A 20395-nucleotide genomic window follows, 5' to 3' on the forward strand; every position below is an offset into this window, starting at 1 on the left:
TTTGTTATCCACCTCTCAACCTTTTAAAGAACTTACTTCTCTCCTAGAATTCCAAGCGACTGCATATGTATGCAGTAGTCAAGATATGGCGCTAATCAAAACTTTGTACTATTGCATGATCACCTCTACTTGTCAATGTCTTCTGACTATGGCATTTCTTTGCATGTTTTGGTCACTTTTGCAATACGTCCTTTGAAATTCAACTCTCTATCAACCGCGAAGCACAGCACCACAAATCAGTGATGTAACGAGGGTATGAAGCGCCTGTGGCAAGTGTCTAACTTGCACCCCCCTAACCCAAAAATTACAAAAATGTTATACGTTTTGCGCCCGTGGCGAGCGCCTCTTTCGCCACACCCTCGTTACGGCATTGCCACCAATTCGACATGTAGGGTTACATTTCCGATTTCCAAATGGCACCTTACATTTATTCGTGTTGAATATCATCCCTACTCCTCTGCCTTTAAATTTCTCTGAAGCACTAGTACATCAACGCCATTGTCAATAGTTTTACTCAACGTGCATCATCTATAAACAGTTGAATATCCACTTGTAAATCACTCTCAATATCATTAACAAGTAGGACAGAATCTGTGGACCTCCACTGGTAACTTTCTTCCTGAGATGCACATGCATCTCCTCTATTACAACAACAGTCCTTTTCTTTATATATATATATATATATATATATATATATATATATATATATATATATATATATATATATATATATTAGGATAACCAAGCAATTTTATATGCTTGGTCATTTTAGCTCCTAATCCCAAGTATGCAAACAATTAAGTTTGCGCCTGAAACAAAGTTCAAGTCTAAAGATGGTACAACACCAGGGCAACTCATTGTAAAGGTGGTTAAAGCTTTGATCACTATTCTTAGTATTTTATTCCCATCAATATCTCCTCCAGAGATTTTTATTAAAACTTAATACACCTTGTTGCAACTTATATAGGTAAAGTTGATAAGGCTTTGTATTACTAAAACCTTGGTATTTAGGGTCTAGCTACTCACTGAGGAGACCTCAAAAAAGGTCGAAACCGGTCTGGGTAGTGACCCCACCCATAATGCATTGCAGTATACATCTTCTAGTGAGATGTGCTTTACATTATGGGAAAATACTAAGAATAGTGATCAAAGCTTTAACCACCTTTACAATGAGTTGCCCTGGTGTTGTACCATCTTTAGACTTGAACTTTGTTTCAGGCGCAAACTTAATTGTTTGCATACTTGGGATTAGGAGCTAAAATGACCAAGCATATAAAATTGCTTGGTTATCCTAATATACAATATACCCAAGTTAAAAATTTATTCCCATATATATATATATATATATATAGATAGATAGATAGATATACAGAGTCCGTCAGAAAAATGTATACACACTTCAGCAAAAGAAGATATCTGTATAAAAATTGTAATACTAAACTTATACAGACATCACGGGATGAATACAAGTTACCTTTGACTTTTACAATTACACGAGGTGTTCAAATTGGTAGGTTTGCATTTAATCGACGAAATTAACTGCAAACCTATTTACCATGACTTATATACCAATCTATGATAGTCAACTGCTTCTCCAAAATCCAGAAATATCACATTATACGAATCACCTCTATCCACTACTTTGTAGTCACTTTATTAGAGAATGAAGTAGATTACTGAAAAAACAAGACCTCCCCCTTAACACACCCTTATTAGCATAAACAAGTTTTATTTGCATGTGCTTCAATAACATGACGTGTTTGAAATTACATTTTGTTGCAAAATCTCCCTCTTTCTATCAAAATGAATGTATATTTATTATTCTCTACTATTTTTCGCATAGTATTAATTTATGCCAACATGTGGCAAACTAAGTAAGAAAAAAAATTCAATTTGTTTGCAAACATTTAGTCTTATCATGAATAAAATCTAAGTAACTTTACTAGACGGAAAACAATTTCTCTCCTCTAGTGCGATAACGACTTGGCTGATTGGAGACTCAAGTACTTCCAAAAAAACATGTTTTTCTCCAGAATGTAGTACGCTGGCTTATTGGATCACTTACTCCCACAGTATTAGTATGCTATAGGCTTGCAATCTGTTAGATGAGAGATTGCCGTAGAAAAATAAATAAATAAAATAAAATAAAAAATGGCAAATCCCAACCAAGCAAAAGGCTGTAAACCTATAGCAAGTCAGTACTGCATGAGACTGAGGTTAGACAGTCTAGAAACCCTATTCGAGAGAGAGAGAGAGAGACCAACAATGGTACTTTTACAACCCACTTCAGATCGCTGACATGCAGGTTGGTGGTTTCACAATGGACTAGGTAAAAACATGAATAAAAGTATCAAAAAAATGTAAAATTAAATAAAAATAAGGAAAAAAAATTACATATCCCACTCTCAGTACTAATGTACTATAGATGTACACCCTTTCATTGGTGAGAGTCACATTAAAAAAATAATCTAATTGAAAATTTTAAGATATCATTATATATATATATATATAAAAGTAGAAAACTGTTTCCCCAATTTGTGAAAATAAAGCAGTATTTTTCGGTGGTTAGCGAATGTAAAAAAAAAAAAAAAAAAAGTGGAGATTCCAAAATCACGTCAAAAATAATTTCAATCTTATTGACATCATTCTTAAAGTAAATACATTATTACCGAAGTGTAATAAATAAATAAGCAAAAAGCCATTCTTTTCCACTACACTACCAACAAACACAATGATTAACTTAACTCTCCCAGAACCTTTCTAAAAAAAGGATTTACAGCATGAAAATAGAAGAAAAGGACTTGACACTATACATCACTTAAATAATCTAAACCATATCATTGCCTATACTGATAGATCATCTGATGATGCACTCAACCAAGGAGGAGCAGGGGTTTTTCTAACTCTACCTGGAGGCGAAGAAACTCAAATCAAAACCACAGCTGGCAAAATAGCTTCAAACTTCACTTGTGAATTAACAGCCGTACAAGCAGCTCTCAAGTTCTATCTCTATAATCCAGTAATAAACATTACTGGATTAGAAGGAATAACATCTATAATCACTCAAAATCTGCACTTGAAGCATTAAAAAATGGAAAAACAAAACTCACACAGGAAATTCGTGAACAATTAACAAGTTGAAATTTGAAAAATAAGAACTGTACACTGCAATGGATACCAGCCCATGTAAATATTGAAGCCAATGAGAGAGCACACAGACTAGCCAAGATACTTTCCATTAAAAAATGGAAAAACAAAACTCACACAGGAAATTCGTGAACAATTAACAAGTTGAAATTTGAAAAATAAGAACTGTACACTGCAATGGATACCAGCCCATGTAAATATTGAAGCCAATGAGAGAGCACACAGACTAGCCAAAGAAGCAAGATACTTACCTCAAAATTTACGCCCACTATCACTAACCGATGCTAACTCTGCCGCAAAAATAAGATTGGTAAAACAAACTATTAAGAAGAAGAATGAAATTAGCGAAATTAATGAAAATAGATAAATAACCATAATCATCACCAGACTAAGGACAGAAAATTTTAAAGGCATGAAAATTCAGCTGGATGGTACTATAAGCTATGAAATATGCAGGAACTGTCCAGGAGTCGAACTAACACCTGCCCATATCTATTCTTCCAGCAATTGCCGCTGCTCTGCAGAAAAATGACAGTAACCCTATAGAAAAGCTCTACTCCATCAAAGTTCAAGAGATTGCCAAAGCAATTCTACAGGCCCACTGTCATATCTAGAAGCTCTTCAACGGACTCGACAACAACAACAACCAGGTTAGCAGAAAGTGCTGAAACGTTTTGAAAAAGTTTCAAAAAGTAATCCAAACCATTTCCTAACACCGATTTCTCAAAAATCGTCAACGAGAAATCAACTATTAAGCGAACAATGAGCTTATGAATATAGTCTTAAACTGATACAAAAAATTATTCACCCATTCTTTCCTCATCTTCTAAGCCGAGATAAAATATGTAAAATCCTTATTGCATGGGTGAACATGTACTTAGGATTCTCAAGAAGCTCGAGATGACTGCCTCCTTCAAACTACTCAATAAAATCTACCAACTATTTCCCTCTCTTAAAGAATTTAGAAAGGGCAAATGGAAGGAAATTTTCCCTCTTGTTTCTATCGATATTTAACAAGTCCCATGTAGCCTATCCTATTCCTATACATCAGTCTAGTTTGGTTCAGATTAATGCGGTCTTATAGCCTAATATAGCCTTGATGTTCAAAGATTTGCTTCGCAGCTGAACGCACGGAGCATGGAACTGGCATTAGCCATCAAATTATTTAGGATTACTACACCGAAGCATCTTTAAATATGAACGCTTTTTTTTTCAAAGAGAAAACTCCGAGGACTTTTTTTTTTTTTTTTTTTGTCCCGTTCCTAATCTTAATCGCAGTGATGGCCTTTCTGTTTCAAATTCTGGAAAATCCTAATTTCTAATTGCACAAAATAAGGTTTTTTATTGTCTTTAAAATGTTTTTGATCCGTTAGTTCCTAACAAAATTGTAGTTAAATTCTGTTACATGCGTGCTTTCATTTAAAAGATAGCTCTTGTTCAGAAAGCAGTCATACTCAGTCGCATTAGAATTTCCCATTGTTCAAATAGTTCTTTTTAAAATTGAGTATTACTATTATTATTATTTCGTGACATCTCCAAGAAGTTCCAAAGACTCATCGAGGGAGGGCACCTCCTCTAAAACTTTCCGTATCCACCATCTACACCAGCGCCATCTGCTAGCCATCATCACCACCACTAGTATTTTTCTGTATGTAAATTGCGTGTGTCCTAAAGGCCGAATTGTCTGTGTGCGGGATGAAAAATCCGAGTTTCCGGGAGAAAAAAAACGTGCTACCTCCATACGGGATCGGCTAACTCACCTTCAATTGAAAAAAACCATATAAAGATTCCTCCTGTTACAACGAGAATCGAACTTAGGCCTTTTCCAATCGAATATATTATTAGGTATTCAGTTGTAATATCTGTTGTTAAATGGTTTTCGAAATGAAATATTTTTTGTTTTCACCATGATCACGTTGTTCTTACTTAATTTCCACTGCTTTTTTGCCGAGTTGAAATCGTATCCGCTCTGAAACCAACAGGCTACGGTTTCGAATCCTACCGTGGATGTTTTATGAATGTCTTAAATAGGAGATGAATTTCATCTCCCAGTTTGAAACCATCACCCTGCTTACTGAAGACCTGAAGCTGTTTGAAAAAGTTCCATATTTGATCAGTATTTGAGGGTTATCTAATCTTCAGCCAAACTCTGGTACTAGCACTAATGTACTCGTATACGAGTTGAACTGCTTTTCATGAGTGCAATTCACATAAATTTTTTTTTTTTAAATCTAAGTAGACTGTTTTCTGTACATAACTGTTTTATTATTTTATGGCATTAGTTTGTTAATAATCAGAAGTGGTTTAGTGGTGATAGCATCCCTTTTATAAATATCAGTGGATCCAACGAGATGGGTAAGGCTATAAATGGAATTTTTTTTTTTTCTTAAAACTTTTATCTTAATCTTTCAAAAATCTAAACTTTAAAGGGCGTTCTTAATATTTAAGTGCCTAATGAAATTATAGTTGTCGGGAAAAGAGGAGGGGCGTGTTATTATTTAGAGAAACAGACTAATGAGAACAACGATATATTGAATTCCTATCTGGAGTATGAGTTCGAAACAGTTGCGGTGTTTAATGAGCCTGTACAGTAGATGGTGGTAGAAGAGGAAGTAGCGATAATATCATGGACCAGTTATTTGAATAGGTAAGAAAATGCAACATGTTATTAATGAAGGATTTCAATCTGAGTCATTTAAATGAGAGAATGAAAGAGGTAATAATACAATGGACGGTAACTTTCATGGTTATCTGAAGGACATCTAGCTTGGTGTCCTTCAGATATTTATCAACTTCGTGACATTTATATTAAACAACATGCACGTGAACCTCCTAGAGTGGATAGGATTTTGGATTTCATAATACCATCAGAGGCCTGATTGCCAAGGGATTGCGTATCGCTCTCCAACCAACAGACTGTAGTTTGAACAAATAAAAAAACCTAGAGCATACTGAGAGTATCATTCGACATTGCCCTGAACTGGAAATACGACAAACGCTGCTGTAAAACAGAACATTAAAGGATATCGTACATACTTTAATAGGACAATTGAATTTCACAATAAATCTGGAGTCGTCTGGATGAATAATCGAGTTCCCAAAGAAGTCACAGAATAGTATATATCTGATAAATCAGCCATTACGTAAATTATGACAGATACTCGTATAAACAACAATGACAGATATAACGACAAGCGTTGCTATAACGTAAGAAATACTTTTGAGAAATAGGAATACCTAAATCCTATACATAATTTCGAAATGTATAGGAATAACTCCACTGAGTGCATGGAATTTGATTCTTTTTAAAATTCAAATCGTATTCAAATTCATGGTTCAATCGAATCAATTCAATGAACCTTATGGGACTTACGCTTTTAATGACGTACTTTCCTTTATTTGACAAATCTATATCTTTATTTGATAAACCCGTGTACTGTATCATACATGTTTCATTTTACAAGAAAGTATAAATTATCTCTGTCCATTCTAGTATCGGACATTTGGTAGAAATGTCCGAGACTATGCAGGACTGCCCGTTACATCATGTGAATCAGATTGTCGTTGTGAACCAATTTTCTGTTTCCTTCTTCATTTAGAATGTAGAAAAAATTATTACGTCCAGAAGAATTGTATCGGGTTTCACTATTATTGGGTGGTGTCATATGATCCACTCTTTGTTTATAAACATACACTGCATGTCAATATTGGTTCCTCTTTCAAAACGAGATTTAGATTCTGTTCTTTACACATTATGATGTGCCGATAAATATGGTCTGGCGCAACATGCGCCATAGATCGTTATCATCGAGTCAGCGTGTTATTAAAGTACGTGCATCTCAAATACAAAATCGTTACGAATGAAAAAGTTTCAAACATTAAAAGTTAAAATGGAAGGGGGGGGGGACTTTATTATTTGAAGAAGCTCATTTTGTATGGACTGGGAGGATGGTGGGGGGAGATATTGTAGACGATTCTTGAATTTTTCAACTCAGTTAAAATATAGTATCGGTTAAACAAAGGTGGTTAGTTAATCGCGACTCTATATATCGGTAGTTTAATTTCCTTATACGAGAGGAGCAGCTGAAATGACCTTAAGGAGGAAACACTACCCACAGATCAAGATACTTTCTAACAAGACTGAATACTGTATTGTTTAAAAGGAAATAGGTGAAGGTAAATCCAAGCTTAATAAACAAATAATACGTAAAATAAAAATAATAAATAAATAAAATAAAATAAGTCTAGAGAAAGAAGAACTCCAAAAGAAGTGGCACAGAAAAAAAAAAGTTATGTAACGGAACCTCTTTGAGGCAAGGAACATTATCTAAAAAGGATAGTGTTTATCTTTCTTCACGATTGAAATCGTGTATTCAATCTTTCAAATTTGTCACAAGTCCATTCCAAATTCACTGAACTAGAAAAGTTCAGTGACTTAAGAGATGCACGAGGAGGCAAGCACATCTAGGAAAATAGCTAATGTTGCGGAGATCTCCGATTGTTACTGTCAGGCTTGAACCGGTTTTCCGTGTCAGGTTAATTGTCTTATTACTATAACAGAGCGTGAAGGCTAGAAAACTACCTTTGTTTCCATGAGCTCGAAAGAGTACTATTTCTAGCGTAACATAAGAGAGGCATTACCTAAATACGGTAGGTAGGTAACAATATACAGAGAGTTCATATATATATATACTTGCTGTTTGACAAGCTCTTCCTATTGAAGTTCAGGCGATAAGTACAGGCAGCAGTTGAAAGTAGCAGTATTTCCTTTTTTGTCGACGCAAAAATATTGATTGTGCCATCGACAGAAAATCCCAATGGGACTAATCTTCATTCCTCTTCTAACACATAACTTTACTCACATTTATGTATTTATCAAACAAGCTAACAACCACATGTATGGGAAGACGACTTCTATTTATCGATAATTAATAATTTTATCATTTTGAATTGTAAATTTATTTCTTTTTTAAATTTTTATTTAAAAAATTTCTCTTATTACCAGCAAAGCCGATAATAAGAGAATGGCTCACAGCATTTGTCTACTATGTTGTGAATATCTCCTCTCAGGGTTGTGCAAAGTGGTGCACCGGATACCGCAATGAATGAATCTAATAACAATGCACATGCATTTTATCGTAGACTTTCTGTTTTCTTGCAAGAAATCAAAATAAGAATTTAGTACAGAGGATTTCTTTTTTAAGCACGAATAATGATGATGATAAAATTACCCCCCTTCAAAAAAAAATTCCCTTATTTTGAATTTTTTAAAACTTTAAAATATATATAATAATAAAATTGCTAAGAAGATTGTTATAACCATGCTATATTACATTATGAATATCATGGCCATGCTTCCCCTCTTTACAATTTTTCTTCTTCTTCTTCTTCTCTATGAAGCAATCATTTAGATAAAGATATAATGAAATATTTTTCTTAATTGATAGAAAAGGTATCCCTTAAAATATTCATCTCTCATTACAATCTGCAAGCACGTAAATCTTTCAAAAATTTTTTCTTGCTATTTTGCAGAATCAGACTCCATCCTTATCGTTTGCATGACTCTTCCTTCTTTCAAATAACTCACATACCAATAATTTAGATATAACATATGTATGAGTATCACCGTGATTGTCTTCTATTTTTTGTGAGATTAGGTTTTTTATTCTCATCACGAAGATGTACATAAAATTTCAAAGTAGGAGATTTCGTAGAAGAGTTAATAATAATAATAATAATAATAATAATAATAATAATAATAATAATAATAATAATAATAAACAGAAACAGCATGCTAGGTTATTAGATAATCCAGCAAACCCTGTTGTAGAAATCAAACGTGATATATTTTCAAGTCAGTTCAGGCCTCCAGTAATCAGGATGGTGGTCTCGCAAATGACGTACATCGTTGCCATCTAAAATTTTTTAAGATGCTAGTATTTGATCCTACCAATAAGCATACCGAAGGGAACTTTAAGTTCAGAAACAGAGTATTGATAAAGCTCAGTAGATTTTGTGTTTAATTGCAAGAAGCTTCACTTGTAGAAGAAAGGAAATTATGATATCATAATAGAAATCTCTAGTTATGCTAATACAGTATTAGGATAACGGCTCACCAGTTTATCACCGTAGATATTCTCTGAGGGACTGATAGTTATGAGAGTCTAGGACGCCAAAGACCTATAAAAAGGCTTTTTAACTGAAGGTGAGTTAGTTTGATATGGAGGTAGCAGTTTTATTTGTTTTTTTTGTTGTTGTTGTTGGTGGTGGTGGTTTTGTTTTTTTCTCCCGAAACTGGGTTTTTTTCATTCCTCGGACATGGATACTTGCTCAGAAGAATATCAATTTTATCCTAATAAATTCAGGTTTCGGAAACCAGCCTGTTCATGGGCCTCAAATGCCGTTTAAGACTGAAGAAAAAGTAGAAGATAATGCTTATCTAATTTATCACTTTAGAACCATGCGTGTGAATAACTATATTCACACTCATATCTTATCTTCTTCCTCTCCTTCATTCTCAAACGTTTTTTAATATTATTTATTTATTTTTACATATTTGTATCACAGTATTGTTAATATGTATCTGTATAATTTAGGCAATAAGTAAATAATATACAAAGAAAAGTAAAAGAACGAGAAAAACTATGTTTGAGAATGAAGAAGAGGAAGAGGATAAGCTGCTATTGTGAATATACATAAGCCAACCTACTCGTATATGTGCGGTGTGAATATTGTGTTATATGTATTTGGCACAGTGGTGCTTAGTATATGGTACATGTAATCTCTCTCTCTCTCTCTCTCTCTTTTTCTAGCAGTCAGTTAATTGATCTCAGACTGTGAATCTGATGTTCATTTACTCTGAATGCTCTATCGCAAACAGAATATCAACCTCGAACACATTTGGTATTAGCCGCATATAAAGATATAAAGTATGAATTTGGATTCATATCGGTTTCTGCGGTCTCTCTTTTACAAACCCCTGAAAAAGAGAAAACAGGCTAGCTTATTTAAAAAGCGGCTATCTGACTGACCAACATTATTATTTTAATTGTTCACAACATAAATTCCCCTCTAAAATTCGAACATTAGCATACAAAATGAGTAGATATCGTTTCCTTCGCCTGGTAAAGATCTGAGTTCGATTCTCGTCACCATGAGGGAAATGTTTATAGGTGTTTTTTTTTTTTTTTTTCAGTTGAAGGTGAGTTAGCCGATCTAATCCTGCGGTAGCAGGGTATTTTTTCTCCCAGATACTCAGGTTTTTCTTCCCGCATACAGACAAAAATACTATTAGTGGTGGTAAATGGACTGTGTGTGTATGTGTGTGTGTGTGTGTGTGTGTGTGGTTGATGGATTGTCGTGTAGATGGTGGATCGCAGAGAGTGGAGTACCCTCCCACGATGAGTCCTTGAACATCCTTGGAGAGGTCCACGTCATAATAATAGTTTTTACGAGATATTTGTATTGTTGTTGATTTATATATATATATACAGGGTGTTCGGGATAAATTTGACATATTTATAATTAATTATATTTTTCCGTAAGTTACATGTATTAACACACACTTCTCTTCATTTAAAAGTTTGGACCCTTCTTCATTCATATACAAGATGTCAGAAAGGATGGATAGCTGGAACCCACCTGAATCATGGAAGAGAATAACTTGTATCATGATGATTCGTGCCCGCCATCAAAATAAGGATATTACGACTGCTGCCCAATGCTCCCTGAATACAGTAAAAACAATCAGGCATGAACTAGAGACTTGCAATGGTGACTACGAGGATGTAGCAAGAAGAAAGATCCCTAGCAGACGATCTGATTGCGTTCGTACAGCAGAATTCCTCGCAAATCTGCAGGAACAGGTGTTGAAGAACCCTGGCATTGGAATTCGGGCTTTGTTCGTGGAGTTGCTAACTGTAGTCAAGCCCTGGATAACAAGGGTAGCCAATGGTAGGCCGTATGTATGGCAGCAGGATTCGGCCCCTTGCCACACCTCTGGGAAAAGTCAAAAATGGTTGTCTGAAAATTTCTACGACTTCACCAGTCCAAATGTTTGGCCTCCAAACTCCCCAGACCTTAACCCCATGGATTATTTTGTATGGGGCGCAGTTGAAAAAGACACCAATCGCACTTCCAGTAATACAAAAGACCAGTTAATGGATAAAATTAAAACAGTTTTTGCAGCCCTTCCCAGGGAGACTGTAGCATCAGCTTGTTCGAGGTTCCGAAGCAGAATTGAAGCTGTGATCGATGCTAATGGTGGTTATTTTGAGTAAATCTTGTTGATAGTATTGTAATTAACTCTGCGTGTAATGTTTTTTTGTCAATTCATTAAATTTAATAGATACAAAGAAGATTTTCTTTTTCCTTACGAAACTGTCAAATTTATATATATATAAATTATCAACAGTATGCTTTTATTTGTAATCGTTGACTGAAAAAATTTCAGTAAATAACTTAAATACGAAGGCTCATTAAATGCCATCCTGCCAGAAAGAGAGAGAGAGAGAGAGAGAGAGAGAGAGAGAGAGAGAAGAAAGAAAGAAAGAACGTTTTTACTCTGTATCATCACTTTAACCAACTTTTGTCATTTGGTTTAAATCATTCAATTTAAACCATAATTAAATGGTTCGAAAATTTTCGCAAAGGTCTCAAATACCAAAATTTCATAAAAATCTGTCCAACGAGGAATACCAAGTATGCATATTGAAGATAAAAATGAATCTAACAGTTGCTACGCATTTTGCAAAAAAAAAAAAAAAAAAAAAAAAACACTTTTTGCTGTTAATAGAATGTGTATATTTACGTCCTCAAAGCAACATAATGAACTGAACAGAATATTTTGCTGTCTCCAAGCTATCCAGTTGATTTTGCATCTCTGTTATTGCACTTAATATTTATGAGAGTGAAGATCGATTTTCACCAGTAATTAACAGTGATTACCTTTTTTACAAAGGTAATCGCTGATATTACAGCACACTGTATATTTACCTCGGGAATTCAATAATGAAAGACACTGCAATCTTTATAATCAGGTTTGTTAATGAATACACATATTTTCATTAAAATAACAAACAATAAATGCAGAACAATGACTTGCTTTTACCGATTGAATTGTAAACATGATTTTAGCAGCAGCAAAAAACTTTTAAATAAATACAGTATAACGGCGTGTATTCCTATTATTAGCATACAAATATATTTTACCACTTTAGTATTACTAATACTATGTCGAGAGTAAACAGAAGGGAGAAGCTGTTGCGGAAATAAAGAAACAGGCGTTATAAGGAAAATAAGAGCTAATCGATCTAGCCAGTGAAGAATAAGATAAAATAAAAGAGCTTCATGCTTAGAAACATTGGGAAAAGAACTAATACTAAATAAATAAAGAATGTAAAATGTTGGAGCTATGTGAAATAATCAGAACCAAAGAATATTGGGAGAAGAAGCACACTGTAGATGATATAAAGGCTAGACGTATGGCCGAGGAAGCTGGATAGAAATTACTTTAGAAATATATAACATCAAGTTTAGTTAATGGTTGACTGTGGTTTAATACTTCATCAATACACCCAGCCACCATTAAAATATTTCAGTGTTGTAGTCCCTTGCAATAATAATTAGTAACATTTTCACATAGGAACAGGATCCCAGCAAAAAAAGCAAAACGAATTTCGCTAATTTTGTTGTTGTCGTTATTATTATTATTATTACTACTACTACCAGAGCCCCAGGGAGACAGGGACTCATCGAGGGATGCCACAAGTAATCCATACCAGCACTACCTGCAACTTCCATGAATATTCTCTCGTCTTCTCCTAACTGTCACGTGTATCTCTCCCAATAACTGTAGCTTCAAGTGGAAGGAATTTATCCACATTAAAACTTTTATTATTGTTGTTGTTAACTGTATCTTCATGGAGTCCAAGACTCATCGTGGAAGGTCTTATGAAGATGAATGACATCTCAAGGGAAGAAAGAATCTGCAATGACTATGGTGGAACATGGTGTTTTCGAATTATATTTTGAAACCATTTTGAAAATCGAGTTTTGAAGTCGTGACGTATACCAAACTTTTTTTGTGTAATTCCAATTTTCAGTGGAATATGGTATTAGCATCACACAAGTAAAAAAAAAAAAAAAAAGAAGTAAAGATGACATTTTAATTTAAAATGTGCATCATTACCTGGCTTTTCACCACTACAATAAAAATCTATTTTTACTAAAAACCTTCACAATTCCGTAATTACAATAAGAAATATTTTAAGATTTTTATTGAAATAAAAATTGCTAACAGGCATGATATTGTTCTAACTATATGATTTAAGCTATTTAAAAGCTCAGAAAGTAAGTTTTGAAAAAAAATGTATTTTCCTATATATTTTTTGGTAAATAAATTCTATTTCTTTTTCTTGTTTTTTATCAATAACTATCTATTGATAAAATATGTGGATAATTTTATATATATTATCTATTGATAATATATATAAAATTTCTATCAATAACCACATTTTCTTTATTAAACTATTTTTCAGTAAACAAATTGCATTCATCATCTAGATAACTCGATGTAGTCATAATGCACGAGCTCTGTGTTGATGTGCCAAAAATTACATACGGAACAAAACACATTTCTGACTATACTGACTAAGAAATGGAAGTATTTTCACGTCTGTCTAGGTTAGGACTTTTCCAGCGAGTACAATAGGAATGGAGATATTTTTATATACAATTATTACTACCACTGTGAGGTATCTTCCCTGTACTTCCTCAGATGCTTGCATGGGAGGTCTTCTATTCGCATGGAAAACGAATACCCAAGGTTACATGTGTGTTTAAAGTATTGGAACATACACAGTTTAATCTTATTCTGAATACAATATGAATAGTTCCATAATATAGTAAAGAATGCTCCTGAGGGTTGTATATATTCAGTGTGGAATATGCTTAACTGCTTGCTTGTACTAAAAACATTTGATAAGAATACCAGCAGCGTCGTGAAAGACTCAATATGTCTGTAAAGATAACTGACAGATCTGAAGAAAAACTCGATAGATTCGAAGAAGAGATCTCAAGAAAGACTTCATACGAAAGACTTCCTAGTTGCCGATTGCAATAATATTTTTTTTTTCAGTCCAATTCCAAATTTGTTGATTTTTGGTGCAGGCAAGTAAGGTTTTTCCTCTCCGAAGAAACTCGAAGAGTACAAACAAACAAAATACCAATAGAATTATGAACACGAGATGGCAGTAGTTGCCTTGGGGTCTCGTTCGTCTGTCGTCTAGCACACCGCAGAAGTACACTAAACGGTGGCGATGAGGACAGGAGGATACTAGCTTCCTACCGATTTCCGAAAGCGCGAATTAAAAGAGCGTGCCTACTCTTTTTGGGAATGAAAAAGCATCAAAGGCGTCACACATACTCAGGAAAAAAAACTTTCCAGCCGATTTTGTTTCTCGCAGTTTCAAAACAGACTGCATTTGTTTCGCTTGTCTAAATAAACACATACAGTATAGCAATTCTTACATTCTGAAATATCTATGCACAGCAATTCAAAAGAGGTCAGTAAAAAACCTTGCACAAAGGTATAATACCACCCCCTTTCTCTCTCTCTCTCTCTCTCATTTGTCAGTTTCCTCCGCATTACTGCAATAATCCTCTAAATGTCCTTTACTATCTTGCCAGAACTGCAACTCCTTTGCCACTGTCATGCTCATAAACAAAGTAATAAATATTAAGTTTTAATTGAATTGGATCAGGTATGCTTGTATTCATTAGCTACCCGCTGAATGCAAGCATAGTTGATCAATTCAATTAAGCAAGGCATGAGCGCTATGAACCAGAGTTCAATCTAGAAATGACTTAAATAACTTTAAATGACTTAATAATTAGATTCCGTTATGTTATTCAGCAAATTTTTGACCTTTTAAACGATTTTTAAAATATGGGCTGAGTTCTTAATCTATAATTTAAAAAATACCTTGACATCGTAGTGAAGACATCAGTTTGCGTAGCTACGTCTTTCTCATCCCAAAATGCTTTCCAGGCCCATTCCCAAAATGTGATCCAATATACAGTATCGTCTTCCTCTTTATAACGCTTTTAGCCAGCTTGGTGCAGGGTCCACTATGACTATGCGACTTTGGGAAACCCCAATCGGCTTGTCGCAGATTCTGCGTAGAGGGGATGGGGGAAGGACAATTTTTTATGACCTATAGATGTGTTTGTTCGCGGGGCCTGCACGTTTACCTGTTCTGTGGTACGAAAAACTCGAGTTTCCGTGTATATATAAATTAGATATAATTTATTATCTTAACATGAAATTATCAAAAGAAAGGATATTTCATTTTTTTTTTTTTTTAGGATTATTAGACCTCCCACCCCCCACACACACCTACTTTCCAGGAATATCGAACAAAGCTGTCAGATTGTATTTCGCTCATCCAGCTTTTGTGTCTGTGTGCACAAAACATGTTCAGAGTTGTGAGAATACCTTTACTAAGTGCTGTTGCTATGGCGATAGACGCGTGAAATAAAAGACTACTTGGACATTCGAATAACCTTTGAAACTGCGTCTCATCTTCAGATGAAAATAAATACAGAGAATGTGTCCCAAAAAGGGTTTACTGATGCATGTGCGCGTGTGAAATGAAGGACGGAATGAATATTGCTAAAAAAAAATAATAATAATTGTCACCTATCATGAAAGTGATTCATTAACATGCAATTCTTTACCAGATATTTACTAAATCTGACTTTAAGTTGAGTTGGATTTTGAATTATGAGGTGTACTCGTATGTACTGTCTGTTAATTGTGTATGTTCTTTAGTCGTTTGCGTGTTTTGCAGAATGAAAAAAACCTAAATTCCGGGGAAGAAACAGAAACGCTTCCATCTCCATATGAGATGGAAAGATTTATAAAGAAGGACGTCCTTATAAACGTCCTTCGCTTCCTGATTCGAACAATCCAGTTTTTCAAACTAAAAGTAATGTCGTTACCGATAGTGGCTCTAGTTGCTGAAAGTACACATTTTCCTCCCGAGTCGATATCTAGATATCTTCTTCTCTTCTATTGAGTTTCATGGGTTCACACACACACACACACACACACACACACACACACACACACACACATTAATATAAGGACAAGTCCATTTTTTCGCGTTAAAGAGAAGAATACCTGTATTAGAAAGAACATTACTTACCCTATTTCAAAAGCGTATGCGTTCCCTTTGGAGAAAAGTTAAATTTCAGACTGGTCCAGATGCATAAACAGCACACTTATTAAAGTATGATAAAGTTATTCTAAGAAACCCAACCTCACATTTGTGATAAAAAGTGTCAACCTAAAAAACAAATTTAGAAAGGTGTAGTATTTCCCACTGAAAGTTTTCCTACGGGGATATTTTTTATTTCAGAAAACCTACTTAATGGTCGATCACACACGTTGTTCTGCAACAGACCAAAATAACTTCATAATTAGGTGAAAAGTGTTATACAGCATTGCTGTTGGTTTTATTGATAAACATGTAGCCTTTGGGGAACGAGGGAGTTTAACCAATAAAACGCCTAGAGCAATATTAGATGTTATACTGTATTGATGTTTGCTATCATACTATATTTAATGTTTTTATCTATATGTCATGAATCGTCTGCACGCGAACCAAGATATTGTTTATCGATGCATTAAAATGGCAAATGCTAATTTATGAAAAATAGAATATTTTTCATAATTAGCATTATTTTTCATATTAATTAAATACATAGAATTTTTTTTTTCATGATAATGATACCAAAGAAAAGTAGTAAACAAGAAACTTAATATTTAAATTCTACATTTCCCGTTTTGCTAATATTATTGCTTGGATTACATAACACTGATTTCAAGTTAAAAGAGCAAGTTTAGTTATACAAGTATATAAAAAAGTCATCGAAAGCAACAATAACTCACATTAGCGTAATGAGAGGGAAAATACACAAACCTGGTAGTTTGGACGATAAACATTACCCATCAAATGAATAGGCCTGCGCTTTGCGTCTGGTAAACCTGCTAGCCGTGCACTCTCAAATAATAAAACGAATGTACTCGTTCGAGAAATGTGAAGTTTACGCCGAATAAAAAAATAAATGACAACAGTTGTACAATCGTCGGTGAACCAATACTAGATTGCTAGGCTTTGTGTCGTAGATAATTTTCCAACCGTCTCCCGCTTGTTTATTTCGTCACCTGCCGGATCCCGCCGCACTAGGCAGCACTTGCCGCAAGAGTAGCCAAGAGAAAGCGTACCTACCACTGTTCTCGGCTTGTCGAGCTAGTGTGTTTCCGTAGCGACCGGATGTAGGGCATATGTCACTGAACTTTATCGTTCATTACCTAGACGTTGAATAAAATTAAAGACATGAGCCTTCTTTTCTTAGATATGATAAGAAAGGAAAAGAGATGCTATCTCAAGGAGAAAGAGAAAAAAGCACACCTTCATTCTTATGCCACCTACCGAGAACAAAGCCGCATGCAGACGAACTACAAGGAAACACGTTTCATATCTACCGCACCTGACCGTAGTTCCCGCTGCATTTAGCGGCAAGCTAAGAGGTGGGTAAGCAGAGAAAGGAAAGGAAACCTGTCTTCTTTCTTTTGCTTTTCTAAACAGCCGAAGATAATAAGTTTTGTCAATTTTTTTTTCACATAATAATAATAATTATTATTATTGGTTTTACTTTGTGAATTTGTTTAATAATTGATAGCAACGTTTTTTTTATTATATGGTAAACATTCGCAGGCTACAGAAAGTAATAGTTTTATAGCGAACCGCTTTCTGAAGGAAATGGGGAAGTTTTTATTCTTTATAAGCATACGTTTATAAGCACGTATATGACAGACTCACCTTATAAATGTAGTTCACATATATTATATTTAAACATATTATGTGTTTAAATAGGATAAAGACACTGTTTATATCGATTTCAATGAATGCGAATATTTATTTTTCTTTAACAAAAACAGTCAATTTTAGTTCACTTTTCTCGAGGATAAGCTCCAGATCATCATGTTTTCTTCATCTACTTTACCGGCATCTACTTTACTTTTGGTTCATAATTCAAGAGTTGCCAAAGTTTTCTGTTTTCGGGAGAGCCTTCTCGTATTTCTAAAGAATATACAGAAGGTCTGTAATATGTTTTTTAGTGTCCCCCCCCCCAACAAATTTGAAGAAAAATATTTATTTTATTCTAAAAAATGTTTTTTCTCTTACAAAGCTGATATTTCAAATAATGAATTATATATATATATATATTTTTTTTTAAAGTCTCAGTGCCCAATATTTCTTTCGTAAGTATATTCTAATATGATGATGATGATCAGCCTGAAGGTTTGCCCCATTGGGTCTACTTCTCCCATGATGATCCAGTCCATTTTGTATACATATTTGTATGAATAGGTGAAGGACAATCACAAACATCCATACCCTAGACGGGATTCGAACTCGCAGCATCTTGGCGAGAGAGCGGATACGCTAACACTCGGGCAACCACGTAGGCATATTCTAATAAAGCATCAACAAATTATTATTAAAATATTTCTGACTCAAAAGCAATATTGCGTATACGAATTGTGTATACATTGGTCACAGTGAATAAAAACAAAATGACCGTTTTATATATATAAAAAAAATAGGGTTTTATGTGTCATAAAAAACAGCAGAAGTTCGTTATTGTTAAATAATCATTAAAAAATAAATCACCATTGCTTCGTCATGTACAGTGAGTAATCAATTTACTAGTACACTCACGTATCTAATATGAAAAAAAGTGGCCTCAACTCATTGAGGAATGGACAGCACAAGGTGCCGAAAGCGTTCCACAGAGATGTTCCTCCATGTAGAATCAATTTCAGTTGCCTCTTGCCACAGAGTGACTCTCTCAGATCCCTGCCGTGTACTGCTCATTCCAACCTTGTTACGCAGATGCTCTCCATTGGATTCAGATCCAGTGACAAAAGGCCAATAAGGTACTTTAAGCCATTGTTTTCTGGAACCATTCCGAACATCTTGTGCCTTGTGACATGGTACATTATTCTGCAACAAGTAACCTTTACCAGATGAATAAAGTGTGAGCATGAAAAGAGGTACCACAGACAGTAACAGTGATCAAGTCGTCTGTGACAGTCAGACGTTAGGAAGTGTTGCCACATGGTACAAAGAATCCACTGATTCATGCAACTTTTGAACGAACTCTAGCCCTGCTGCTGTCAATGTGGAACATCTGAAACCTGGATTCGTCCGACAAGGGACTGTTTTCCACTCCTCGAGAGTTTGATGCCCTTGTGCCTGTTATATCCGTAGCATGTGTTTTAGCGAGCAACAAGGGAACTTATTTGCTCCAATACTTGATTCGATAGATTGATGTATTGCTCATTTTAACATACTCCTTTACAGACTGTTATAATGCGCTGCCTTGTTAACTGATTATGCCTGTTTGTTAGACTTCATAATTGATATGACCTTATGTAGGCCTCTTTCATTAAACTGTTTCTGTCCACAGGACGGAATTAACTGTCATCAGCAGAGATGTTACAAGGTTTCTTTCAAAGTGAACTTTTTTTTGACGGGGAGAACAAAATTTCGTGTTCATTAATCCTTTTTTAATTGACGGTAGCTTCCTTGTTTCCTTTCGTGTATTATATTTTAATAATTGTTTATAAATTTAACGCTCAACGCTAATTCTTAGTTTTCCCGAAATGGCTACCGCAACAGAAAGTCCTCTATGCTGTGTAAAATTACATTTCGATTGTCTGCTGTATATTTTAATAAGTTTATAATTTTTTTATTACTTATCCATAGTTAACTGATATTACTGAGGTTTATTTTAATTAATCGTAGCGGTTATAAAACTGAGCAAAAGAAAGTATATTTTCAGTCAGGAAACTCTAAAACAAATTTCTCTCCTTTAGGTAAAACCCAATCCAAATATCAATTAAAAAAAAAAAATCACCGCACAAATTTTCAAATGCATTATCTTTTTCTTTTTTCCTTGTATCTTTCTAGCCATCTTAATAATTAACGAAGTGCAAATATTTTCATGCTCTTCTTTATATCCAAAGAAATCGCCTCTTATATAACATCGATGGAAAATACTGCATATGATGCCCTCCAGTTCTGTATTTATAAACAAAAATTTAGATGGTGAATGTTCCTTTCTTTTAGTGTTGAATGGTGATCAGCATTCATTTTAGAAATTGTGGACTTTA

The 20395-nt window shown here is 34.5% G+C and overlaps 1 protein-coding gene across 5 annotated transcripts in view; it reads right to left on the reverse strand.

The window, feature by feature from the left end:
* The window catches only part of LOC150107489 (protein quick-to-court-like), a 191847-nt gene that overhangs the window by 152089 nt on the left and 19363 nt on the right, over positions 1-20395 (reverse strand). Inside the window, exon 1 of one of the 5 annotated variants that reach the window (XM_090391338.1) lies at positions 17133-17630. The exons of 2 other annotated variants lie outside the window; for them this stretch is intronic. The gene's annotated coding sequence lies outside the window, so the exon portion shown is untranslated. Of the gene's footprint in view, positions 1-15130; positions 15479-16355; positions 16615-17132; positions 17631-20395 lie in introns of those variants that run through there. 2 more of the 5 variants (XM_090391339.1, XM_090391342.1) reach the window with 2 other exon arrangements.

This window comes from Typopeltis vanoorti, chromosome 4 (genome assembly GCF_054136105.1).
Source record: "Typopeltis vanoorti isolate ZY-2024b chromosome 4, IOZ_Tvanoo_1.0, whole genome shotgun sequence".
In the NCBI taxonomy this organism is placed as follows: Eukaryota; Metazoa; Arthropoda; class Arachnida; order Uropygi; family Thelyphonidae; genus Typopeltis; species Typopeltis vanoorti.